The following is a 26,977-nucleotide window of genomic DNA, read 5'->3' as shown; positions in this document are numbered from 1 at the left end:
TATCAATTTTGTAAAACTTAAATGTAAGAAAATTGGCATATAAGTATTTTTTTCTCTAAGTGGTTAGATTAAGTTTTTTTAAAATGTCTTCTTCTATCTTACTAGATAATTCAAATTTTGTGTAATAAGCCCATATTTCCTGTGCACTCAGAAAAAAAAAATGAGATGTTATATGAAAAACAAACTGTGATCACATAGCAATAAACATCATTCTGAAAGTTCTATTTAGGCAAATATTTTATATTAATATAACAAGTATCAGATACACATCCTCATGCATCTTTAAAAACTTTTCCAATGGGGGAAAAAAAAATACTTTTAATGATGCCAGTTTCCCTACTGCTTACCTTGACCAAACTCCATAGGTTTTGGTATGGGGTATCCTAATTATTGTTCAGTTTCAATTTTGTCTCTATGTTTAAATCCAGATTTATTTGAATGTCAAGGTGCTTGGAGTTGTTGGCTCTTCTTTTGTTATTAATTTCTGGTTTTACTGCATTGTGGTTACAGAAAGTAGCCTGAAAGATTTTGGTTTTAAAAAATATATTAAACTTTTTTTTTTTTGGCCTAGAACATGATCAACTTTGTCAGTGTTCCAAAGATATATAATGAAATATATACTATCTGTCGGGGTATAGTAACACACACATATATACGCACATAAACACATTGTCATGCATGTATATTTATATATCTGGTCTGCTGGTTAGCTGTATTTGCCAAGCCCTGGAGTCATTTCAACACAAGTTTGTTGAGGCAGACTTGTCCATTTCATTCTCAGCTCTGCCGCAAGTGCCTAACAGGACCTCCTTCACATAGGAATTAAATAAGTATCTGTTGAATGAATTAAAAAAGTTATTACACCCTTAGTTTTCTTTCTGTATGAGACATCATTTTAAAGTTGTACCAAACTCTTCTGTTTTGGCCATGTAATTTTGTTAAATTTGTCTATTTAAAATATATTTTAGTAAGTTTTTAAAAAAAATATTTATTTATTTACCTTAGAGAGAGATTGAGAGAGGGCATGAGCAGAAGGGGCAGAGGCATAGGGAGAGAGAATCTCAAGTAGACTCTGGACTGAGAGCACAACATGGGGCGCAACTCATGACCCTGAGATCACGATCTGAGCTGAAACCAAGGGTGAGATGCTTAACAGACCATGCCATTCACGTGCCCCTCTGGTAAGTTATTCTTGAAGCTTTTGGGTGATATGTATATTTGTATTCATTTCAAGAATACTTACTAAATGCTTGTTATGTCCTAGTCACTGTGCTAAGCACTAGAAATACAATGGCAAATTAAAAAAAAAAATCTAGGCTTTCTGCTTTTCATGATTCATACATATATAATTATGGAAACAAATAACCAAGTAAATAACTAAGTAAATATTAATTTAAAAGAATTCCAATTGTTTTATGAAGGAAGAAAAGGTGCAGTTGTTAAAGGTGGTGAGGAGAGTTGAATTATTGATGGGATAGTCAGGAAGTTGCCCTCCCTGGGATGGGGACATTGAATTGGAGGCCAATGGGCAAAGCGAGTCAGCCCCATGGAAGCTGTGGGGATGGTCCACCAGGCAAGGGAAGAGTACCTTCTATTAATATGAAATCCTTTCTCTCTCATGTGTTTCACTGAGTTCAGTTTGATGCTTCCTTTTTTTTTTTCCCCCCCTTTTTTTGGTACTTACACGATACATGTATTAATCTGCATAATCACACAACCCATACAATTAGGTGTTAATACTTTTAAATGATTTTTGTTGGTCTTATGAACAAAATAATTTTGGATTCTGCCATACCCTCCCACACCCCATCTGTAATTTTTTTGATTTGTAGTATGGGAATTTAATCTATTCCCATTTTTAATAATCTGATAGCTTTGGTTTCATTCCTGACATTTTCCTAGATGTTTTTGGATATTATCCTTTAGTTTTCAACATTGCTTGTCTTTTCCAGTAAGTTTTATATCAGGGAATTATTTATTTCTTGTCCTTGGGTGGTTCTCTTAGAGAGCAGCCTAGTTTCTGTGTTAATCCAAATAATGATCTTTGAATTTCTCTGAGGATAGTAACTGAAATTATTCTTCCTCCCAGCTTTCTTGGGATATAACTGACAAGTAAAAATTGTGTATACTGAAGGTGTACAGCATGTTTTGATATGTGTATATATTGTAAAATGATTACCACAGCCAAGCTAATTAACATACCTTTCACCTCATATAGCATAAGCTACCTTTTTTTTTTGTGTGTGAGAACAATTAAGATGTAGTCTCAGCAAATTTCCAGTATGTAATACAGTATTACTAACTATAGCCACCACACTGTACGTTAGATTCTTTAGAGCTTGTCCTTCTCCCATAACTGAAACTTTGTACCTGTGACCAGTATTTCTAAGTTCTTTGTTTCCTGCCGTAACTGTTTCCTCAAGGGCAAATTATTCTACTGATCCAGCTTGTTGTATCTAATTCATGGAGTTGGTTTTCCTTAAGTTTGGGGTGAACATTTAGCATTCAACTTATAAAGTTCTGGATTGGACACTGGGTTGTATACTATTATACCAGTTGTGATGGTCAGAGTTCAGTTTCCCCTGCCAAGTTCTCCATCATGCCCCCTACCCAGGGTCATTCTTCCCTGGCAGGAAGGCGATCTGCAAGGAGTAACCAAGTGAGCCGCCTTCTCACTCCTCACCTCCAACTCCACTCCTGCCATTGGGGCGGGAGTGGAAGTGTTGGCCTGGGGTCAGAGTGCCTTAAGAAATGTTAGTACTACTCCAGATGGACAATTCTTTTCCTTTTAACCTGTATCCACAAAGGTATGGGGACATTCTTAGGGTATTGTCATACTGTTTTCCTTGGCCCAGTGCTCTTCTGGGACCCTTCCCTGGAACTTCCCTCTTGACCCAGAGTCAGACATTCCCTGGAGTTTTTGGTCCTCTAATGAGCATCTTTCCTGTTGCCTGCTTTTAAACATTTGCTATTATCTTCATTATTTATATATATATTTTTCTGTTATTCCAATGGGATTTGGGGAGGAAAGAGAGAAATATGTGGCCTGACTTAAAAAAGAAAAAACAACTTAAAAAAAAGTATGTGGCCTAATTTGCCATCCAGGTGAGAAATCTGCATATAGAATTTATTGGCTGATATAATATAGCAACAGATCCTGATATGCACCATTTCCTTTTTCAATTTGCTGCCCCCAACACGAAGGCCAAGGCAGAGATTCTTGAGCCAGAATTAAATCAATGAGACTTAAAGAATACAGATTTAAGAGTTTGCTGGTTTTTAGTTAATCCGTCACACAGGGTGTTTCAGGATTCCTACTCAAATAACTCAGAAGAAAGTTATTTTCCAGGTTCAGCACCAAGTCAGTTCTGCCATTTCACAGTTGCTGTTTCCTCCCAGCCAATGTTTAACCAGGATGATGGGGGCTGGTGAAGGTGGCAGAGGACAGTCCCTTGCAGGGGAGAGAAGGACAGGCGGACAAGAATAAGAGCGAATGGAGGCATGCCTCCAGTTCTGAGGAAATACAACAGGGGGAGAGAAAAGGAGAGAAATCTTATGTGACTGGAACAAAAGGGGGTATTGGGGGGATGCCACTGAGCAAGCCGGGTGGGTGGATCCAGGCATTTAAGAGCCTTTCTTGCTGTAATAGTTGGATTTTATTTAACAGGCAATGAGGAACCAATCGTGTAAAGCTTTCAGGAGAACAACAGTATGATTGGAAAAGTGTATTGCATGCCAGTATATGCCATAAAGAATAGACATTGACTTTGAGGGACAAATATGGGAATGCTGGAGCACTTGGGTGGCTCAGTCGGTTAAGCATCTGCCTTTGGCTCAGCTGGGATCGATCCCCGTGTCTGCTTCCTTTCTCAGTGGAGAGTCTGCTTCTCCTTCTTCTTCTACCCTTCCCCACTGTTCATGCTCTCTCTCTCTCTCTCTTAAAATATGGGAATGCCTTTCAGGGGTGTTGACAGCAGCACTACTCAGACAAGTTGACCGACAGGAGGGATCCCATTGTCAGGGGCGTCAGCCTGAGAGCAGAGCATGTCTGGACCCCTTTCTTGGTGTTGGGCTTAGGCTGAGAGAACAGTATAGGGCAAGATGGGCTCCAGCCTAGAAGGGCCTGCTCAGGATCCCCACAAAAAAGCTTGCCCATGCACGTGAAGTTCCATCCTGTGTGGAGGGGAGCACTCCATAGGGCAGCCAGCAGTACCACTGGGATGGTGGTCAGTGCTGACAGGGAGCATCAGAGCTCTGGCGTCACGGTGATTCAGGGCCCAGCATGATGGCGGTGGCTGAGTTCTCTTGGGACAACAGGTGGTGTTGACAAGGATGGGAAAAAGAGGAGGAGGGGCACACTTGCAGGAAGAGATACTGAGTTGAGTTGGGGGCATGTGGAGTTGGAGGTGCTAGTGGAACTCCCAACACTAGTGCCCAGTAGGCAAGTGGGAGCATCCAATTGAGGACTGGAAATGGGACTCTGGAACCTTGAAGAGAAGTCAGGAATTGAGTCATCTCCTAAGAGATGGTTGTGGTGGTGATGGGAATTGGTGAGATTCCTCAGGTCCAAGCAAAGAAAGCAAGCCAAGGAAAATCACGGTCAAGGCAAGTACAGTAAGGATCTACTGCATCCTTGAAGTATTTCTTTATCTATAAAGGGCATTTTTTATTTCATGTGCAATGAGAATTCCAGCATTTTATTATTAGTAGTATTTAAAATAAATGACTCAGAGGGAATTCTGGCCCAGCACAAGAAGTGCTAAATGGGCAAGGCTTGTTGCCTGCCTTTCTGAATTGCTTGTGGTACAATTGGGCCATTCACTCTGTTCCGGGCTCTCTGTGTTTCCTCCTTTCCGGGTTAGACCTATTTGCTAGGGAAAACAATCCATTTCTCAGGGCTTCAGTTTTATGTACTGTTGATCTGTTACTTTATTTCTCTAATCTTTTTCCCACAGCAAATAGTTTTTATTACCTGGAGCTAAAAACAACCTACAGGATACCAAAGCATAAGTTAAGGAAAATCATCTATGATTCCAGTGGGAGGAGTGGGGAACAAATAGTCCACCTACTTGCTTGGAAGAGCATGTGGCCTAAACAGCTATTTGATTTTTGTATTCACTTTTCAACTCGTTGTATTGACCTTATGTTTTTTATTACACTATAAATCTCTTCACCATATTGAAAATTGAGGAACACATTTCTTCTCCTTGGTTCCATGCATCTGAAGGCCATGGGTAGACAAGTGTATAAGTGCCAATGGAAAATAGCTTTTCTGGAAAATAGCTTTTCTGGACTATCAGGTTTGGTCCTCAAAGATTAAGAGCACTCCATGTGGTGAGCAATAAATCTGGATTCTTCTGTGTTTAATTAAGGTAATTTTCCTTCTTAGCTCCAGATGTGGAGATGAGATTCAATTTTGTTGTATTTAAAGGACCATGTCCTTCCAAACATGCATGTCACCAGCATGGAATGCAACCACAGACTGGCTTCCTTCGACTTGAGGAAGAAGTTCTAGCCCCATCTTCTGCTCCTGTGTTTTTCCATTGCATGAGTATGGGTTTGTGAGGTGATGGAATCCCACTACATAAATTCCAGATGTTAAAAGAAGAGCAAAGGAGGGCAAGAAGTTGAACCAGTAGAAGGCAGAGATTGTTACATAATACTTTTTTGCCAGGTATAGTATCTGTGAATAAAGACTTTATTACAGAGAAAGACCAATGCTCCTGCCCTCTTTTTGCAAATTAATCAATAGCTGTTAGGAAAATCACATAGTATTTCTTAGCTAGTTCCTGAAAAGACTCTCTGAAAATAGCAATATCATCACCAAGTAAACATAGCAAATTCTAGGACAAAAGAGAGCTAACAGTCCAGTTAAAATGTCTGAATTTCCACCGCAGTTCTCTTGTTAATGAGGTAGCCTGACCTATGCTTGACTATATCCAGAAAAAGGAAATGCGTTGTCTCAAAGGGAAGCCCATTCCACCTCTAGAGAGTTCAGGCTGTTGAAAGTATCTTGCTTATATTGTTGTGACAAGTTCCTTCTCTTTGAGTTGTTCTCCCTTTTGTTCCAGTTTGTTCTCTTAGAGGAACACAAAGCAAGTAGAATGTTCCTTATTATCTCTTAGGCTATGGGTGTCCAAAGTGATAAATACATGTCCTTGTCCTCAAGAACATCATAACTGAGTGGAGAGAAGGAGAAGTCCCTCCCCAAGGTTAGGGGTCACTTCTTATTCATCTGTATTTTAGTGTATTTTTAGGTAGAACAGGTGGCATAAAGTAGGCAGTGATATTTTTGAGATATCTATAAAATACCAAAAATATTTTTGATCTTGTATTTAATAATATTAATAAATATTTGATAATCAGAAAAAGCAACATTGCTTTTCTCTGGTTCTTATATCCCATGTCAAACTCTGGGACTTTCTGAGTGATGTTGGGTGGAAATTAGAATTCTGGCTCCTTTCCTGCTCTCCTACCTGGCTTACAATGTCCAAACGTCAGTGCTCCATTCTGAATGGCCACGTCACCCATGTGTTTGTGTAGTATCTGTCTAAGGATCCCATCCCCCACGGCTTGATTGCAGTTAGCCTGGCCTAGATAGAGACTCTAGGGAATAATTGAATGTATGAGCACCTGTACAATGCATTCTACCACAGTGGGGTTAGCATTTTTTGGATGCTCCCTCTACACTGCTACTGGAAATGGGTAGTGGTCTCTGCTCTGTGTGAACTCAGTCTGTCTAGGGAGATAATATAGCTATGCCGGGAATCCCAAGACAGTTTTGGTGACAGAGGAGTGGTACAGATTGGCCCAAGAATGGAAAGGGAGAGTAATGTGCAGTGTTAGTGTGCTGTCCAAGAGTCTTGACATGACTAGAGGCATTTCATACCAGAAGGGGTAATTGATAAGACCACTGGCACATAACTTCACAAGGCTGGTTGGGGGAAGCCTCATGAAGAGGTGACACCTGAGCCAGAAGACTGACTGACAGCAATGACCAGCACGGTCTGGGTCATACAGGCAGGCATAATGAACTGGACATGGTACTAGACTCACCAGGGAGGAGACGGAGAACAGCAGTCTCCAGACCCTCCACATTTGTGACCTTTCCCTCTTATGTAAGCAATCCAATGGCATTCTTTATTGATTAGCTCCTAGATGGGATGACCAGCTTAGCAAATGAAAATACAAGACACCCAGTAAAATTTGAATTTCAGATGAACAATAAATAATTTCTTAGTATAAGTATGTCCTGCAAAAAAGAAAATATTAAGATTCTCTGTTGTGGAAGCAAGTACAAAAGTGGATAGAAGAAAGGAGAGAGACGTCCCAGACACCATCCTAGTTAGAGGGAGGTAACGAGGTGGAAACTTCTGGGTTGATTGGCCTCCTCTCAGCTTTGCAGAGACCAGTCTAACCCTTGGCCAGTGTTGGACCGAGCCCAAAGTACAGACAGGTGGTTGCGTGGGGGAGTGTGTGGATGACCAAGCCTGGTCCTTCCCCCTCCCAGGACCCACTAGAGTTAATGAATGGTGGGGGAATCCCAGCCTCACCCTGGAGCCAGCCTGGCCAGTGGTGCTGTCAGAAGAGCTGTTCAGAGCCATGGCTGGGGGGGCAGTGCACTGAGCTGGGTTTCAGCAGGGGTGCCTTGGGCAAGCGATTGAGCTGAGGACAGCAATCCCTTGATCCATTTGAGGCAGATAAGAGAAGGCTAAATCCCCTCAGGTTGTTGTGAGGATTAAATGAATGAATGTAGAGAAAGGCATTAGTTAAATTCCTGGCCTGTGGTGACTATTTCTTTTTTCAGTATTTCTAAGAAAATAGAGTATCTGTTTGCTTCTTCAGTCAGACCGTATTGCAGATGACTTAAGACCGGGCAGCAAATTTGAGGTGGAGCCCATTATCAAAACGGGCGGCCCAGACCACAAAGCTGATTTATCTGAATCATAGCAGCAGCAAATTCCTGTTATTGTAACGAATCACAGCATGTATGCACACAGAGGCAGGGGGCTGGGCCTTGCAGCCAGGGTAACGAAAAGCAGACACTTGCAATATCCTAATGATGTGTGTAGCAACCAAACCTGTAGCCTGGTTACACAAAACAGGCCATAATGAAATCCAGTTTTTTTTTTAATGGAATATTTTCCCTACATGATAAGGTATTGCATATGGTTCTTTCCCCCTTGCACAGCAGTTCCATCCAAAGCAAACATTTTAAAGATTTTAACTGAAGTTGGGAAATGAAAACTTGCCTCGGCATAAGAATGTCAAAGCCATCTGCTAGAAAATCACAGCTCTGCAATATAAAATATGAAGATCTGTGTTGCTCAAAATGATTTAATCATAAAATATCATTTCCTGGAGCTGAACAGAAACGTGTCTACTTGGCCACTAGAGCCTTCTGGAGAAAGTCACTATGTATCTGCAGCGTGGTAATAGTAATTTTTGAATTTCAAAGGGAAAACAAAGGAGGGACTTTGGAAAATAACACTTTGAAGGGATCATCATTTCAATTCTTTGCAGATGATTTTGAAAGTTTTTTGTTAAAACAACTTTGACAGAGACGGAGAAACATAGCCATCCGTTTGGAGGAAAAGAATCAAAATGTGCTGTTTGTATTTTATTTTGAACACATTTAATAAATAAGGACTTCTCTGTACCATGAGAGCAAAATTCCAAATCACCAATGGGATGGGGGGCAGTCAAGAGTCAGGCTGGGCAGCATATGTAGCCCTGTGTTCAAGTGACGAGGACCATATTTTGGAGAAAAGTTTCTCTGGAAGGCCTCTATATATGTATGTATATCTATCTATCTATCTACATCTCATATTATATGTATATTTCCCCAATAGGACGTTTTTTTCAGAGTGATTATCTAGTTAGTTCTGGAAAATTGGTTCTGATACTGCTCCATTCTTTGAACATAAGTTTGATCTGATCTTATTTTAATATTAATTGGCAATTTTTCCTTAGCTTTTTTGCACAAAATGGTGCTCAGTGAACACATGGGGTTTTTAATCATGACATATTCCTATATTTGAAAAACAGTCTGTGCCATATATGCCTATTCTTAGTAGTTACGAACCTAAATGCAAACTTTTCTCTCTTTTAAGCACTCCTAAAATCAGTTGTGTGCATTAATCAATAATGAGCATCCATTTTTAAAATGGGCCTCTGATTTCAAAATTGAGAAAACTTCAAAATTGTATTAGGTATTTATTTTATTTATTTATTTTTTTAAAAAAGATTTTTATTTTATTTTTATTTTTTATAAACATATAATATATTTTTATCCCCCGGGGTACAGGTCTGTGAATCTCCAGGTTTACACACTTCACAGCATTCACCATAGCACATACCCTCCCCAATGTCCATAACCCCACCCCCCTCCCCCCCAGCAACCCTCAGTTTGTTTTGTGAGATTAAGAGTCACTTATGGTTTGTCTCCCTCCTAATCCCATCTTGTTTCATTTATTCTTCTTCTATCCCCTTAACCCCCCATGTTGCATCACCACTTCCTCATATCAGGGAGATCATATGACAGTTGTCTTTCTCTGCTTGACTTATTTCGCTAAGCATGATACGCTCTAGTTCCATCCATGTTGTCGCAAATGGCAAGATTTAATTTCTTTTGATGGCTGCATAGTATTCCATTGTGTATATATACCACATCTTCTTGATTCATTCATCTGTTGATGGACATCTAGGTTCTTTCCATAGTTTGGCTATTGTGGACATTGCTGCTATAAACATTCGGGTGCATGTGCCCCTTCGGATCACTATGTTTGTATCTTTAGGGTAAATACCCAGTAGTGCAATTGCTGGGTCACAGGGCAGTTCTATTTTCAACATTTTGAGGATCCTCCATGCTGTTTTCCAGAGTGGCTGCACCAGCTTGCATTCCCACCAACAGTGTAGGAGGGTTCCCCTTTCTCCACATCCTTGCCAGCATCTGTCATTTCCTGACTTGTTAATTTTAGCCATTCTGACTGGTGTGAGGTGATATCTCATTGTGGTTTTGATTTGTATTTCCCTGATGCCGAGTGATATGGAGCACTTTTTCATGTGTCTGTTGGCCATCTGGATGTCTTCTTGGCAGAAATGTCTGTTCATGTCCTCTGTCCACTTCTTGATTGGATTATTTGTTCTTTGGGTGTTGAGTTTGCTAAGTTCTTTATAGATTTTGGACACTAGTCCTTTATCTGATATGTCGTTTGCAAATATCTTCTCCCATTCTGTCAGTTGTCTTTTGGTTTTGTTAACTGTTTCCTTTGCTGTGCAAAAGCTTTTGATCTTGATGAAATCCCAATAGTTCATTTTTGCCCTTGCTTCCATTGCCTTTGGCGATGTTCCTAGGAAGATGTTGCTGCGGCTGAGGTCGAAGTGGTTGCTGCCTGTGTTCTCCTCAAGGATTTTGATGGATTCCTTTCTCACATTGAGGTCCTTCATCCATTTTGAGTCTATTTTTGTGTGTGGTGTAAGGAAATGGTCCAATTTCATTTTTCTGCATGTGACTGTCCAATTTTCCCAACACCATTTATTGAAGAGGCTGTCTTTTTTCCATTGGACATTCTTTACTGCTTTGTCGAAGATGAGTTGACCGAGAACTGGCTTTCTGGGTCAAGTGGTTCCTTTCCCCAAGTGTTCATCGAACTATAAATACATTCTTGATATTACTCTGTGCCACCGTGGGAATGCATCCCGAGGACTGAGACTCAGAACTGCACCTAAGATTTTATTGACAGATATTCTTTCTGGCTATCACCTTCCATTTATTCTTTGGTTTGCCTTTTATTATCAGGCTCGGTTTTCTAAGTGTCATTCTAAGAAAGGTGAGGGGTGAAGTAGGGGCAGGAATCTCTATTTCCATCATGAAAGTCAACGTCAATCTTTCCTCTCTTGGTGACTAATTGATGCCTCATGTTTCTGGAAATATTGCAGCATTTCATTCAGATTTGAATCTGGATAAGCCAAAGCATTTCCTCAAAAGTCATCATTGGGATCACCTCACAGACTCACTCATTCTATTTACCGGTGCTGTTCCCCAGGCTATTTTACACGTGTCATTCATTGGCTTTATCAGACGGGCTGCTGGTCTGCTGCTCTGCGTGGATTTGATTCTCCAGGCACCAGGAGCTTTTAGGTCTTCAGGCTCTGGTTTGCATGAATGTGTTGAAGGCTGATCTTCTCTCCACTGTAGCTGGCCTTTAAGTGCCCTCAAAATAATACCTTCAGTCTTAGAATAGGAGACTTGGGCAACTCCTTCCCACACAAATTCACTCTCCTCGGGTAAAATGCAAAGCAAGCACAACTGGGCAGTGCCTTCCTCAGTTTCTTGGTTCTCAACAATTGGTCAGTTTCCCCTGGATGGCTGGTAACCTATGAGTTCAGTCCTGTACCATCTTCTGGAAATGTCCAAGAAGACATCTTAGGGAATCTGGCTTTATCTTCATGTCCTGGATCATACAAGGGAACATTTTTCATTGTGGACTAGAACTTGAGTATTGACCAATGGGTGTATTTCCTGGAACTGTGCCTGTGTGTTCACTGAGGAGATTAAGATTCTGAGACCAAAGAGGTGATGTGACTGAAGAAAACTATTTTCTTACTTTCTCAGTGTTATGCACAAAATAGTGTCCATTGAATCAGTCAGTAGGTTTATGATAGGTGACTTCTACATATTAGTAAAAGTTAACACCTTTTTTTTCTTAGATCCATCTCAGTTATTCAATTGCTATTAATTAATTATTAATTATTAATTAATTAAATGCAAGTGTTTAGTCTTTGGGATAACAAGTCATAAGATTAGGGCCAGCACCAGATTTCAAGCCTTCTGGCCATTAGTCGGCCAGTTCTGGGTCATGCACTAATAATTTTCTTATAGCACCTAGAGAAAACTCTCTGTACTTAACGCTTTTCACAAGACAACCTCTTTCTGATTTTTACTGTTGATGAATAAATACCTGCAAGGGGAAGCACTGGGGCAGAGGGCATGAATGAGGTTTTTGTTACATACAAATAGGAAATGTGAGCCAATTTCCAGGCCCACCAGTAGTCAAGGGGAAAGGCAATCTCTGTGAGCTATTATCTGTGTTCAGACTGTCGCATTAATTCTTTAATATGATAATTTTGTCAATACTGTGTAGATATTAATGTTTTTTAAATATACACTGATTTTATTTATATATTTGTATATTTATTTATTTATTGAAAGATTTTAGTCATTTAATTGAGAGAGAGAGAGAGGGCGTGCTGGGGTAGGGGGAGGGACAGAGGGAGAAGCAGGCTCCAACTAAGCAGAGATCTGGATGTGGGGCTCGATCCCAGAACCTGGCGATCATGACCTGAGCTGAAGGCAGATGCTTAACCAACTGAGTGCCCCAATATGCACTGATTTTATCACAAATGAACCTGGCCTCAGGGTGCCTGGGTGGCTCAGTCAATAAAGCATATACCTTTGGCCTAGGTCATGATCCCAGGGTCTTGGGATTGAGCCCCAAATAGGGCTCCTTGCTGGACAGAGTCTCATTCTCCCTCTCCCTCTGCCATCCCCCCTGCTCATGCTTACATGCTCTCACTCTCTTTGTAGCATGCTCTCTCAAATACATAAGTAAAATCTTAAAAAAAATCCAGACCAAACCAAACCAAATGACCCTGGCTTCTTGTTTTGCCCTAACACAGATTGATTTTTATACCCTTTTCTTTCAAAATTTCCACTCATATTTTGTCCATTTGGACAGGGTGTTATGTTTTTTCTTACAGATTTATAAGGTATTTTTGATTTAATGATAATGCTTAGCTTTTTATGACCTGTACTTTACAAATACTTTCCCAATTCATCATGTGCATTTAAATGTTTTGCTAATATTTTTAAACATACACATATTCTTACATTTTATATGGTTTTATCTCCTAATCATTTCTCTTTCAGTTTCGGTGGTATATTCCTGATGAGACCCTCACTGTGCTTGGAAGCTCTTGCATTTTTCTAAGTTGGTAAGTTTATCTTGTGTAAAGGGAAAACTTTTCAAAGGAGAATCTTGACCATTTCCACTTGAGCTTAATGTTGCTTTTGGATTAAAAAATTCTATTCCCTGACATCATCACTTCTTCTCTCTCTCTCTCTTTATTTTTTTTTTAAGATTTTATTTATTTATTTGACAGATAGAGATAGAGAGAGGGAACACAAGAAGGGGGAGTGGGAGAGGAAGAAGCAGTCCTCCTGCCAAGCAGGGAGCCTGATGCGGGGCTCAATCCTAGGACTCTGGGATCATGAGCTGAGCCAAAGACAGATAGATGCTCAATGACTGAGCCACCCAGGTGCCCTATCATCACTTCTTCTCAAACATAACATTATTAAGGAAAATGTTAAGCATACACAGAAGTAGGACAGATAGTGTAATGAAATCTCATTTCTTCATCTCCCAACTTCAATAGTGATCAACACTCAGCTATTTCATTTAATCTTCCCCTTCTTCCCCCCTCCCCCCCTTTGGAGGAAATTCTAGATACTATGTCATTTCATGCACAAATCCTTCATTTTGTATCTCTAACAGAAAATACTTTTTTAAAAACACAATCATTGTATTTTTTCACATTTAGTACAACAATCATTAATACTTTAATAGATATTCACATAAAAATTTACATCAAACTAACTTCTTACAGATGCTTTGCTGAATCAAGGGTGCAGAGAGGATCCCCACTTTGCACTTAGGTGATGTGTTTCTTAGGTCTCAGTCTGTAACAGTTCTCCCTCCCTTTCTTCCCAGTTTGTGGAAGAAACTGGGTCATGGGTCATGTCCTGTAGAGTGTATTATGTTCTGGATTGAGCTGACTGTCCTCTCATTGCACAACTTTTTTATCGTCTATGTTTCCTGCAAACTGGTTGTACCCAAGTCTCAATTAAGCTCATTAATTTTTTCTTTTTTGGCAAGAATACTTTATATGAATGCTTTGTGCTTCCTATTGCATCATATTGGGAAACAATCATGTCTGTTGATGTCACTTTTAATGGTATTAAGATTGATTGCTGAGTTCAACTGTTGTGGGCCTAGGAGTCACCCAGTTGTCTGCATTTCCACTGATAATTCGCTCTGGGATTCAGAGCCAGTGTTGGATAGAACAGTCAAGAGTAATAGGCTGGAGTCAGAAACTTGGGTTCAAGTATTTGTTCTGCCAGTTACTTGTCCTGCCTGGGCTAAGTTCCTTGATCTCTCAGGCTTTTTGAGGCTTACTCAGTTTTGAGGCATGGATAATCCACTTTGTGTGTATGGCTGCTGTTGAAGTTGGATACATTCTTTGTGCAGGGCCTCGGCATGGTGTGGAAGAATAGTAGCTGTGATTTACTGCCATTGGTGTAAGCAGATGGAAAGTGTCTAGATGACCTTAAAGGTCTTTCCAAATCTGAGGTCCTACCATGCAGCTCTGATAGCTGGGTGACCTGTGTATTCAGAGAAAATCTGTGGGCAGGAGAGCTCATCAACCAGTTGTAATAGCTCAATAGAGATGACAATTCTGCCAGTTTAGGGTCCTGTAGGCAGAGCTGAGAGGTCTATAAATTCACATTTACTTTTCAAGTCCCATTTTATAACAGCTTGCCAAATGTGTCGCCAAGATGAAGATAGATTGTAATGACTATATTTTGGTAATTTCTTTCTTTCCTGAAATCAATGCTCAGTCATGTTACAAGGCTAGTCTCCATCTGGTTTTAATCAATGGCAGAGGGAGCACCATTTCTGGACAGAAGGGCTGTGTCTGTGTCTATTCAGGAAAAGCTGCATGGAGAGAGCTCCAGCTGAGCAATTACACAACAGATAATGGGGTCGTGGGTGGTGTGGACCACCAGATGGGCTGGTTCAGGTCCCAGATAGTCAGGTCATCCTTTAGGGCCATTTGTTCACAAATATTGTGAATACCTACTATGTGCCAGGCACAGTTCTAGGCCTTGGGATAGCTCAATAAACAAAACAGCGTTCCCTGTTCTCCTGGAGCTGATGTGTACTATAATTGAGGGCTGTGTGAGGGGGCCCCCAACATATTATCAATATAATCCATAAATTAGAAAGCAAGTCAGAAAGCGATATAAAGCATGGCAAAGAAAGTGTAGAGTGGACTAAAGGGGGTTTGAGGAGCCCTCGGAAGGGTGCGCATTGTGGTTTTAGGTGGGATGGTCTGGGCTGGGAGGCCTGGTTCACGAGAACAGGCTAACGATGGCTTCTTCAGATCTCATACACTCAGTAAACTATTTGCTCAGCCCCAATCTCTGCCCCAGATGAAACTGCCATGCTCAGAAGATCGACTGCCCTCTAACATCCCTGCCCTGGATTCCTCAATCACAGTGCTTCCCAACCTTCTGCTCTTTGCTCTCTGCACCCTCTAGGAGGTCCTGGGTTCCCCTCCTCCCACCCCCAGGCTTATCTCTGGGCCAGGATTCCAGCTTCAGCTCCCTCTGGGGTCACTATGTTTCATTCATTCCCTCAAAGTTCCCTCCTACCTTCTCCCCTAGCTCTATGTGGTCTAAGAGATTTCCTGGCCCCACAACTTTGCCAGGACAATATTGCTTCCTGGAGAAGACTGCCCGGGGAAGTTTGGGGCATTCTGGAAGATCATGATGTCATTGTCACTACCACTATCATCCTCATGACCATCACCACCACCATCACCCCATCTCATCATCTCTAAGAGTGTGACCAAGGAGAATTTCATATAAGCCACACATGGACATGGGTAATGAGCTCTGTCGAGTCGGTCGAATGGGCTGGGCTGGGTAAGGCTTTTGTTTGTCACAGGAAGACAACTTTGTGCAGGCCCTTGTTTAACCTGCTTTTCCCTCTTTAGAAAGAGAATTTCCACCAGATGAATCATGCCTAACATGTTTGCTGGAGCCAGAGACATTTGGCTTCCCAGGCTGTTTACTACAGCACAGACTTTGTCCCGTAAGTGTTCTTAGGAAATGACAACAGACAGAAAATTGTCATTGTTTTTGCTTAAAAAAAGTGGAGGCCTGGAGAGAAGCCAGTCCTGGGTAGAAGGGAGCTCCTATCTGCTGACCTATTCAGTGACACTTGGAACAGTAACAGTGACACTGGGAACAGTAACTCTGGGGCCATGGTAGTGACATGCCTTACAGGTGAGGCCTGCTGAGTTCTGCAGGAGATCCTAGTCACTGCCCCAGGAGGTGGTCCTCAGCCCTTCTTCCCACATTTGAAATTCTGGTTTTTTCAGAGGCAGGCAGGTGCCACTTCACTTGTTCTCTCTCTCTCTGTCTCTTTTTTTCCCTATGCGGTTTGATGGACTCGTACTTATTTAATTAAATTTAATTAATTAATTAATTTTAAAAAAGATTTTATTTATTTATTTGACAGAGAGAGAGAGATCACAAGCAGATAGAGAGGCAGAGCAGAGAGAGAGGGGAAGCAGCCTCCCTGCTGAGCAGAGAGCCCGATGCAGGACTCCATCCCAAGACCCTGGGATCATGACCTGAGCCAAAGGCAGAGGCTTAACCCACTGAACCACCCAGGTGCCCCTTGTAGTTATTTTAACATTTTACTCTTGAGCAACTGAGACTCTAAGGACACCTGTTCTGTGGAAGTGGAGGGGACTGAAAGCTCTTTCCCTCTACCCTCCCCAGTCCGTGTTTGCCAAGTAGGGCTGAGGAGGATTCTCCTGCACAGGCTGGCTGATGGCAAGCCTTTGACCTTGGGAAGCTTCTGCAGCCATGTGCATCTTGCCTTTCTATTCTTACTTTGATGGTTAGCTGCCCGTAGCATGCTCTGGCTGTCCAAGGAGAGAAGCTATTGCTGACACACGAGGCAACAATCAGTATGTGTTGGTGTTTGACAGAATCAAGAAGGGCAGCTCTGTGCCATGACTGTGCCAGTGGGCCTGGGCCCCCTCCCCCACCTGACTTTCCCCCACCACCTGCTGGTCTTTAGATAAGAAGGGACACTGATCATTTAGGGAGGGAGCAGAGTATGGTGGATGGGGCCTGGGCTTGGGTTTTGACAACCTGGGTTGGCCCCTGGTTCTGGCACTCAGGGGTGTGTTTCAGTGGTCTAGTCACTAAATTCAGAGCTAAATTCCTGTGCTCACTTTGCTTTGCTTCTGCACCTTGAATATGGTGTCTTTCCCTTCGTGATAGTAGAGGCAATCCCCTCTACATCCTGGAGTGGCTACTGGACTTACCTGGCATAGAAAGCATGTCCCGACATAGCTTCTGGGAGCTTCAGTGGCCCTTCAGAAGTCTCTGTGCCCCTCTGCACAAAGGCAGCTGTAGCCAGGTGAGGAGACACCTCATGCCCCATGGGGAAGCAGAAAGAGCAAACCATACCATGGGGGCCCGGAGAACCCATCCAGGTGTGCTGACACTAAGGGCCCGGAGGCCTCAGGGTGCTGGAGCCAAGAAAAACTGTCCTGCGATATTTGACCCTATATTCAGTCCCAAATGCTCTGTCTGGAGAAATTGCTTATATGTATTTGTTGCTTCGAGAGTTGGAAAATGTTTCATTGTCTTAATTACTGATTGATCTTTTTCTTTTTTCACATCTTTATTGGCCATTTCTACTTCTTGATATCCACATCTTCTCCAGTAAAAACACACATCAGGACAAAACAAGGCAGTTGCAGAATTCCTCTCCTTGGACTCCACTGAAGTCTCAGGCCATTTTTCTTCCCATGTCCTCTCTGCACCTTCTTCTCACCCTTCCTCCTGGCCCCCCTCTTCCATCTCCAGCCCTTTCCATCTGGGTCTTACTCCTACCAATGCATAGAAACTGTGCCCTCCATACCCAGAAGCCCGGAGAAGCCTCACTCTGCACCCTGGCCCTGGAGTCCCACAATGATGGCCGGACTCTCTGACCTCTGCGGGGTCGTGCTATGGAGTGTCCCTGCCCAGCCTGTCCCCTCTCTCTCTCTCTCTTTTTTTTTTTTTTTTTTTTTAAGATTTTGTTTATTTATTTGACAGAGAGAGAGATCACAAGTAGGCAGAGGGGCAGGCAGAGAGAGAGGGGGAAGCAGGCTCCCTGCTGAGCAGAGAGCCTGATGCAGGGCTCGATCCCAGAACCCTGAGATCATGACCTGAGCAGAAGGCAGAGGCTTAACCCACTGAGCCACTCAGGCACCCCGTTCCCCTCTTTATACCTCTTCTCTCCTTCATCTGGTCCTTCAGTCCCTGCTAGTGACTGCGTCCCCACCTGTCCTGAGTCTTTCTGGGTGCCAGTCTGCAAGTTACAAGCCCTCTGAGCACTTCTCTGTGACATTCTACTGGGATCTAAAATGACAAAAGTGAACTACAGAGTTGTTATAGTTGTAAAACTACAGAAGTGAATTACAGAACACTACAGTGTTCAATATAGAATTCCTGGCCGCCCTGCCCCCAATGTGGAAAGTGGGGCCCCGCTTCTCCTTGCTGTCAGTCTCTGAGTTGTACTGGTACCTTCATCACCCAGCAGCCCAGGTAACCACGGAGTGCAGCTGCTTCTCTCTTTCCAACTCCGCTGTCATCCTTATTTGGTTCTCATGAACTCAGTGAGCACAACCGATCATCAGCCCTGCCTTCTCCACAGCCACTCTGGACAGCTGCCGTACCCTGGACCTCCTTCTTTCTTACAAGACTGTAGTATTCCCCAGATGTTGGAATTCCTAGCTCATTTTTTCCCCATTCCAAGTTGCCTAATCATAACCATGATCTTCCCTGAACAGAGATCTGATTCTGTATCTCACTTCATTTCCTCGCCCGCCCCAGCTGTTCTCTGCATGCCTCCGAGTCTCTCTCTTCTGCCATCTATGGACTTTCTGGCATTTTCAGCATTGTCTACCAGGACAGACCATGAAATGCTCTCTTTTTTTTTTAAACTTCTTAGCAGCTTTGGACATTGTTCTGTCTTCAGCCCTTGACATGCTTCCTTTTCTTGACTTCCGGATCACCACTCTCTCCTGGTTTCTGTTCTCTCTGCCAGCTCATTGCTCAGACAGGTAAATAGTGGCATTCCACCAGGTTCAGCTCTGGGTCTTCATTCAGCACCATGGCTTCACTGAGCTCCCGTGAACGTTGAAATGTGGTATGGAAATCTTTTCCTAGATCTTTCTTCTCAGCTCCAGAAGCACATACCCAACGGCCTTTTTTTTTTTTTTAATTATTTTTAAAGATTTTTATTTATTTATTTGACAGAGAGATCACAAGTAGGCAGAGAGGCAGACAGAGAGAGAGAGAGGGGGAAGCAGGCTCCATGCTGAGCAGAGATCCCAGGACCCTGGGATCGTGACCCGAGCCGAAGGCAGAGGCTTTAACCCACTGAGCCACCAGGTGCACCCCCAACGGCCTTTTTGAAGCTTCTATTTAGATGGCACCTCTTTACAGAATCAAAACAGAATCTGACTTTTGAGCTCAGAGTCACTCCTAGTTCCCGTGTCCCTCGTGCTAGGAAATCGCCAGGCAGATGCTGTCCTCTCAACAACTCCGCATGTGGTCTGCCCCGATAGTGTCACCTGCCAGGGATTCTCAACCACATCCACCATCATCCAGGGGCAGCGCCTTAGAGGGAGTGGTGGCATCTCTCTACTGTATCATGGAAATCGCCTCCATACCTTTTCTGTGTCTGCTTCTGTTACTTGCAACCCTTTTCCTACACTGAGTCTGACCAGTGAGATCTTTTTCAAAACTTCTTCATACCACTTCCCTGCCAAAACCCCTCAGTGACTCTATGTACTTCTTCATTATTATTATTATTATTATTATTATTTGTTGTTGTTGTTGTTTTCAGAAAAAGAGCAGGATCCCTAACTGGACCCAAAGTTCTCCCCAGTCAGGCCTCTGCCTCTCTTTTGGGGCTGTTCTCGCCCATGCCTTGGGCCTGGCCGCTCTCTGCTATTTGGGCTATCGCATGTTACTTTGGTTGCCTCTCTGCACATCCCTCTTCTCTGGCCTGTTCCTATGCACTGTGCTCCAGACTTCAGTCCAAGAGTGGTTCCTTCAAGAGGCTTTGCCTGAGCCTCGGAGGGGCAGGGGCCAATAGCTTCACGGTGCACAGAGTCACCCTCTGCACCCAACCACTGCTGCTCTATAACTCCTTACAGGTTGACCAGATGAGCAGAGGTCTTTCCAGGGCTGTGAGAATCGTGACTCATTGTCCTCCACCACTAGTTGAGAGAATAAATGCTTCTTTTTCCAACACAGCTTGGCATCACATAGACCATATTTGATGATCCTCCATGTGCCACCACAGCTTTGATAAGCCTCTTTCATGGATGAAGAAAGCGAGGCTTGGATGACTTAAGGATCATCATGAATTAGGTTGAAACTCTAGAGGTTTTGGGTTCCAAGCCAGCAGGGCTTGCTGCCTTTCAGTTCTTGGAGTGTCCCAATGTGGCTCTAGTTTTCTGCCTGAGAAAAGCCAGAGTTGGGTGAGAGTGACTCACCCCACGGCCCCTAATTGTGCCGGTTTCACTGGGAGGAAGCCGTGCACGAACACGGGTATCCTTGAGAGCCATTTCAGCGCTATCCGGAATGGGAGCGGGGTTCCTGCATTTGTGGTGAGCAAGTTCCTGGCTCCTTTCTGCCCTCCCCGTCCATCACCTTCTGTCTGTCTGTCCCTGTGACTTCCTTATTTTCCAGTCCCTCTGCCTTGGGCGGACCCACCCACGTCTGTCTGTCTGTGGGTCTCATTCTGTTCTGCTCTGCGGCCCCGCTCAGATCCTCCACTCCCTGAGGGAATTCTTCCCCTGACCCGTGGGGGCCTCACCTCTGGAGGCAATTACTGCTTGGACCATGAAAATATAACAGGAGATTCGAAGAGCTATCATGTTACATCCTTCATATTTTACCAGCAATAAATCCAGCCCTTTTGCTCTTGAGTGGACTCGCAACTCTATAAATTAGGAGTCTATTTCTAAGGAGGAGGATTTCATATTCCCTGAGATTCCCTATGACCTGCTCATATTTCAAGTATTGTACCAAGGTTGGACTAAGAAGCCAGGGGATTTCAGAATAAAAGGAAGTTATGCTCTGGGAGCTGAAACCACACGCTTCTTGCTTCTCTCCTTCCTGCCCCTTCTGACTTCAGCTTCTCTTGGATTTCTGTGCTGTGCTTTGGCTCTGGTCATCTGGCCTCAGGCCATCCTTGGATTCGCTTTTGCTTTATAACTGGATCTTCAGAATCTTCCCTGGGAACACCTGTGCCCACGACCCCACAGGGCTTGCTACAGTGCAGCTTCCGCAGCTCCCTATGCCAAGGCAGGATCTCTGGGGCAGGGGCCTTGATATCTGCCATTTTTATCTCTTGCAGGTGATTCTTTTTTTTTTTTTTTAATTTTTTTTCTTATTTGACAGAGAGAGAGATAGATCACAAGTAGGCAGAGAGGCAGGCAGAGAGAGGGTGAAGCAGGCTCTCTGCTGTGCAGAGAGCCCGATGCGGGCTCGATCCCAGGACCACTGAGATCATGACCTGAGATGAAGGCAGAGGCTTAAACCACTAAGCCACCCAGGCGCCCCTTGCAGGTGATTCTTATGCATAATAAAGTTTTAAAACTGCTGCTCTATGTGCTAAGTTTTTGGGATTTGAGTTCCATTTCCAAAAGCCTGTCTTTAGCTTGCTTCTTATTTTAAACTCTATGCTGTAGGTGCTGACCCAGTACCCCCCTACAAAATAGTTGTCCGGGCAGTGAGAGAACAGTCTTCTTTCTCTCTCCATCCTGTATACCTTCTCCCCCAGGCCCAGAGAGTACTGAGCTTCCCAGAGAACTCCGGGAAGGCGAGAATACCCCTGCCATCGGCCCTTTGGTGCCATGGTATTGCCAAGGGAGAAATTTTCCAGGGCAGTTCTAAAATGTGTATGGCCAAAGACAGAATAAATGTTGTTTGGAGAGTGGCTTAAGTCCTGAAAAGAAAAGACAGGGACTGTAACTGTGTGAAGGGAAGACGCAGAGGAAGGAAGCAGAGGTGGGGATTCAGCAGAGGTGAGGAGAGAGGGGCCAAGGGTGGTGGCGCAGAATGGACGGGGCAGACTGGCAAATGGGGTCCACACAGAGGGTGGTCCCTGACCTGGAGTCTGGCTCCTCAGGGCCCTGTGCCTGTCTGGACAGAGGAGACTGGCTCACACCTGTCCTCCCCCCACTACCCCTGCCATTGCCTCCATCCTAGGATTCAGGATGAGGCATTAGTACATCTCAAATGCTGGGAAGGCAGCACTGGATTTGAGACAGGCTGAGGGTGAGTGTTCTCTCGCATATTGTCCCTGTTCTGGGTTCCTTCAATCAGAGAAACTGCAGCTCAGAAGGATGCCTTCAAGCAGGCTGGCCAAAGCCTCTTAGCCCCCTTTCTTTTGCCTGCTAAACAGCCATGCTTGTGTCTCTTCTTAGATTTTTACCAATCTCAGAGCCCTCAGCAAGCTGCTTTCCTTTCTTTCCTTGCTTTCCCAGGAGGAAGCTCCATCTGTGAGCCTCTTTCTTGTATATGGCAGAGACTGGGGGGTGGCCTTGGTGGGGAAGGACAACACGTGGGGTTGGTAAGTTGAGACTCATTGGGGCTTTCCTGTTGGACCACATGGACTCACCCTATTTTGTTTGTTTCATGGACAGAGGGGATAGAGACCCATCATTTCATGAGCATATGGGGTTTAGACCTCTGGCCCCGAATCAGGCAAAGTCCCACATAACAGTGTTCCCAGGATGGAAGGTGGAGAGGACAGATGACTGTCCCAGTGATTAAGGACACTGATGTCCGGAATGGATTCTGATATGTGGGGAAAGAGGGGGTTAAGGAGGGGACTTCAACTTGGCTCAGATCCACAGAAGGACAATTGGCCCATAACTAATTCAACTACTTTACAGGCAGCAAGTGCTGTCCAGACGATCACTGATGTGAGTGAGAATAGTTGTGTTTGTTCCTGAACCATCTTTTCTGCTGGGGAAAGACTAGGCCAGTGCTACTTGAACTTCGGTGGGCATCAGGTTCACCTGGAGAGATCTGTGAACTCCCACGGCTCATGCCCAGGCTTCTCTGAGGGGCCTGAGGCTTGTCGTCCCTGTGATCCTCCCTGGTGATTTAGAGACAGGTCAAAGTCCAAGAACCACTGACTAGACAATATGGAGTCCTATGACATGTCTGTGGGACAGAAACATGCCCTGTGTGGATAGAATTGCACCCAGGCTGATGGGAAGAGCAACAGAGTTTGGTCAAATGTTTCTTTAGGGACTGTCAAGTGTTTTAAACCCTGGATACCTGTTAAAATCAGTGGGAGAGTTTGAAAAAATAAAGATGTCTGACTCCCGTCCTAGAGACATTCTGTTTTCATCAGTCTAGGGTGGGCCACAGCCCATGGTACAGCTAAAACTCTTTAGGTGTCTAGTGTGTAGTCATGACTAGTGAGAACCCTTGGCCCACACGCCTGCTGCCATTTTTATCTTGGTTTTAGATACCATCTTTGCTTGCAGGTAATTCTTGGAAAGGCTACTTGATAAACTGCCAACCTTACATTTTTAGATTGAAAATCAGATATTGGGAATCATAACCATGGTCTTCCCCTGGGCATTCTGGGAGAAGTTTCTATTGTGGTAGAAATGAGGTATTTGTTAAAAGTTGATTTTGCCTTCACATAGTGCCATTCTTGCCTCCCCTGGGCCCACACATGGTAGGAGGAGGGTGGCTAATGCAAATGCATGAGCTTCCGTAGAGACTTGTCACAAGACTGAGAACATAAACCACTGCAAAGAAGAGGGTGGCGGATGGTGATGACAGTTTTAGCTGGGCTCATTTTGTTTCCATGGCCCTTTTACTAGAGGGTTACTACTTACCTATGTCTGTGTCTGAAAGGCCTCACAAAGATGCAGTCAGGGAGCACGGCTCACACAGAGCTGCTGTTGACAGAAACAGTCTTCAGGACTTTGCAAGCTGTTATTGTGCATTTTCATTCCCAAAGGCTCAGCCCCGGTGGAGACCTAAGAGAACAAAGGGAGCAGTGCTTGCCATGTGAGGCAAACGTGCTTCATGATCACAGAGGATGAGGGCTCAGCCAACATAGCCTGGAGCCTGCCAATTGCCTGATGGGCCCACTGGAGACTTAGTGCTGTGTGCACTCGGCTGACCTCCTTCAACTTCCCTAAGGGCCACGCCTTCGGCATTCCCACTGAAGTGGACTCCCTTCCTTTACCGACCTCAGAGTTGAGAGGAGAGGTTCAAGGTTGACCAAGTAGGAGAATGAGAACTCCCACAGTCACTTGGTGCTATGGAGGCCTGTACTATAGGGCAGTGTGGACCCTAGTGTGGACTTACATTTGTCTACAGGAGAATTGTTCATGGGAGAATTGTTCATCCTTCTTGTATAGCCTCCTCTCTTCATATAGAGATCCTCTGGGGACATTGTGGTTTCCATAAATGACAGGCTGGGAGGCTAAGAGAGTGGAATGTGACTTTAACAGATCTTGAATAAGGAAACCAAACATACTAATACACAAAATATTTGTTCTTGTCCAGGACAGGCCTTCTTTCTGAGATGTTCTTTGTCTATTCAGGCTGCCCAGAGGTAGATGATGTACTCACAAGGGAAGCTCTGGGGAAATCGAAGCTGTGACAGCTTTCCACTGGAACTTTATCATAAAGCTTCTTTTCTCCAGGGCAGTGGTTGAAATATAGGAAAGACAGCAAGGGCAGCCTAATTCCTTCTCAGCTCTACTGTATCTACATTCAGTGCCCTGGGAGACAGAGCTTTATCTCCATTTCAATTCTGTCCTCTCCTCTGGGAGAGTGTTATGGTTTCAAAAGCTACTGCTAGGTGCTGCCATTTCTCTCGTTTTCCAGGCTACTGATGAGAAAGATTTCACAAGATCCCAAAGACACCTTATGCTTCTTCTATTTGAACGTGGTTAATAAGAATAGAAGAGGGTTAGAAATGAGACCAAGAACTAAATACTCGAGTGGGGCAGATTTGGACTCAGTCTAGAATTTTCAGTGATTGTAGTGGCTCACGTGGAGTACTCTCAGCCTGGTAAGGAAGCAGTGCCCTATACCACAAATACTTCAGTCAGAGGCAGACATTAGAATTAAATAAGTCACCAAATATCGAGTACCTTCTTTGTGCCACAGTGGGCCCTGGGGTGACAACAGTGAAGGAGAACACAAGGATCCTTCTCATCTTGAGTTGAGTGTGTAATGTGAGAGGCAGAGAATGTAAACATGGAGAAAATGCATCATGTAAGTTGGGTCAAGTGCCTGATGGAGACAAATAGGATACAGTGACCGAGAATACGATGGGGAACTAACTTACACAGGGTTGTCAAAGACCATTCTGTCCAGAAGGTGCAAATGTAGCTGGTTATAACTACAGATTCGGATTGCAAAATCCCAGATCTGAAACTAACCTTGAGAGCAATTGAGTATAAATATGCGTGGTCACAGATGCAAAGATGTACAGGACCAGAACAGACTTACATGGAGGTTAGAGGGAGAGCGTGGCCAGGAAGCAGCATTCCGGGCTCCCAGTGTAGTCATGTCTTCTCCGTTGGACTTCATCTGTGAGTTCCCCCCATGTAAGTTAGGTTCTGAGACCTGATAGCTCTTTCCAATTCCTAAATAGTAGAATTCAAAAAGTTTGAGAGGCATTTATAGCACCTGGTTGTTCAGACAGTTAAATCAACCAATCTCTTTGTGGATTGAATTTTCTTGACTAACAAATTACATTGATTTCAAATCAGATGGATAGCAAATCATCTTGGTTGGCTATTCCATTCCTTCAGCAATGAAATTAGCTCATCTCCTGACTTGAAAGACAAAAATGGATAATAGATGCTTGAGAGAGGCTTATGGGAAGCATCCAGAGAGCTGGTGACTTCTGCTAATAGTAAACTTAGCACGCTTTGGTTCACTCAGGCCTTCCCTCTGAAGAGCACATTTCTGGAGAAGACAAGCTATTGGTTCCCAGCCCTTGGGCATGGGTGTTTTTGTTGGAGCCTGTAGTCTTGTCATTAGCAATGAAGCCATGCGTGGAGACCTAGACACTATTGGAAGGGACTGGAAGAAGAGGATCTGCCTGGAGCAGCTGGGGTGGATAGGGCTTCCACCATCCACGAGCCTCTGCCCTACTGCCCTCAGCCATGTTCTAGAATGAAAGGCAAGGGACAAAGGCAGAGGCCTGCCGCTGCCTGTACTGAACCTCCTCAGTCTAGTTTACTTTTGTCAACCTCAGGTCCTCTTCGTGTGTCTGAGGTTCTCCCTGGAGCCACACCCTCTATCACATGGCAGATGCAGGGCTGTGCTCAGATCAGTGTTGGAGGGAATCTGGCGCAGGGTGGAGGGAGTTTAGAAGCAGACTCAAGGATAGCCTACACACTGGGTGCGTTTGACCCTGAGAAGAGATGATACAGAGGGAAGGAGTTTGGTTTCAACACCAGAAGGATTGCACATGGAGCATTCAAGTCATTCAGTGAATGATCTTTGCATCTCTGTTTTCCAGGCCTAGCTCAGGTCCAGCGCTGTGATCTAGGCCCACAGGCTCTCATCAGGGTGCTGACAATATAATTGAATGAGGGCGATGGGAGACAATGAATAAGAGGAAAGTATGGTGATACTGGCAAGTGATAAGAGTAAGAAAGAAAAGAAGATCATGTGCTAGAAAGTTACAGATACGGGCTCCAGACTGGCAGCACTCTATGAGAACATGTCAGATGAGACTGGAATGGCATGAAAAATCCGACACAAGGAGACATGAGGCAGGAAAAAATGAACAGGGCAAAGGTCCCCAGGCTCCTGCTGGGGCTGGGACATTTGTGGACTCTCAGTGGGGTGGTGGTGCGGGTGAGGAGTGGGGAGTCAAGGTACCCCTTCTTATGTGAATCATCAGATATGAAGCATGAGTGGGGGGGGGTCACATTGAGGAATTCAGGTTGTCTTCAGAGGACAGGGGAAGCCACCCGGAAGTGTTAAATAGGGAGTGAAGGATTTTATTTGTGTGCTGGGGGTGGGGGGGTGGGGGGGTGGGGGGGTGGG

At 44.0% G+C, this 26,977-nt stretch overlaps 2 long non-coding RNA genes across 2 annotated transcripts in view; one reads left to right on the top strand and one right to left on the bottom strand.

Annotated features, from left to right (window-relative positions):
• Positions 1-10,582: 10,582 nt before the first annotated feature.
• On the bottom strand, positions 10,583-25,519 carry LOC116573555. The gene is made up of 3 exons (XR_004278874.1): positions 25,424-25,519; positions 23,791-23,934; positions 10,583-11,456 (listed from the first exon to the last, which is right to left on the bottom strand). It is a non-coding gene; the product is annotated as an uncharacterized LOC116573555 (long non-coding RNA).
• Positions 12,929-26,977, top strand: part of LOC116573554 — a 33,418-nt gene continuing 19,369 nt past the window's right edge. Inside the window, exon 1 of the long non-coding RNA XR_004278873.1 lies at positions 12,929-12,996. This is a non-coding gene — a long non-coding RNA (uncharacterized LOC116573554). The remainder of the gene's footprint in view (positions 12,997-26,977) is intronic.

The sequence above is a fragment of the Mustela erminea genome, chromosome 14 (assembly GCF_009829155.1).
Source record: "Mustela erminea isolate mMusErm1 chromosome 14, mMusErm1.Pri, whole genome shotgun sequence".
In the NCBI taxonomy this organism is placed as follows: domain Eukaryota; kingdom Metazoa; phylum Chordata; class Mammalia; order Carnivora; family Mustelidae; genus Mustela; species Mustela erminea.
This window is presented reverse-complemented; position numbering and strand designations above follow the sequence as displayed.